Below are 516 nucleotides of genomic sequence, written 5' to 3'. Positions count from 1 at the left end.
ATATATTTATGCGTGTGTATGAGGAGGATGTCGTCTATCTGTCCCACCACTTCAGCCATGTGCTGAGGTGGTGGAGATATATCGACGACATCTTCCTCATATGGACAGGTAGCGAGACGGAATAAATTGCGTTTCAAGCCTTTTTAAATGGTTATGATCCGAATTTACAATTCACTCTCGTGCATTCCAGAACGGACATTCAGTTCCTGGATACCAGGGTTGTGTACAAGGAGGGAACATTACATACAGAACTATTTACCAAACCCACGGACACCAATACCTTCCTTTGTTATAATAGCTCCCATCCTAGGAGAATGGTGCAGTCACTTCCCTTCTCACAATTCCTGAGGGTAAAACGGGTCGTCTCTGATGAACAAAAATCTATTACAACCCTGGGGTCCATGACAATGAGATTCCGCGAAAGGGGATACCCTAAATACCTGTTAGATCAACATATGGCCAAAGCACGCGGTATGGAGAGGGATACTTTGCTAACTCAACGGAAGACTGTGCAGA

Source organism: Bufo gargarizans, chromosome 7, assembly GCF_014858855.1.
Source record: "Bufo gargarizans isolate SCDJY-AF-19 chromosome 7, ASM1485885v1, whole genome shotgun sequence".
NCBI classification, from domain to species: Eukaryota; Metazoa; Chordata; class Amphibia; order Anura; family Bufonidae; genus Bufo; species Bufo gargarizans.
The sequence above is the reverse complement of the archived record's forward strand: the minus strand, read 5'-3'. Positions refer to the sequence as shown.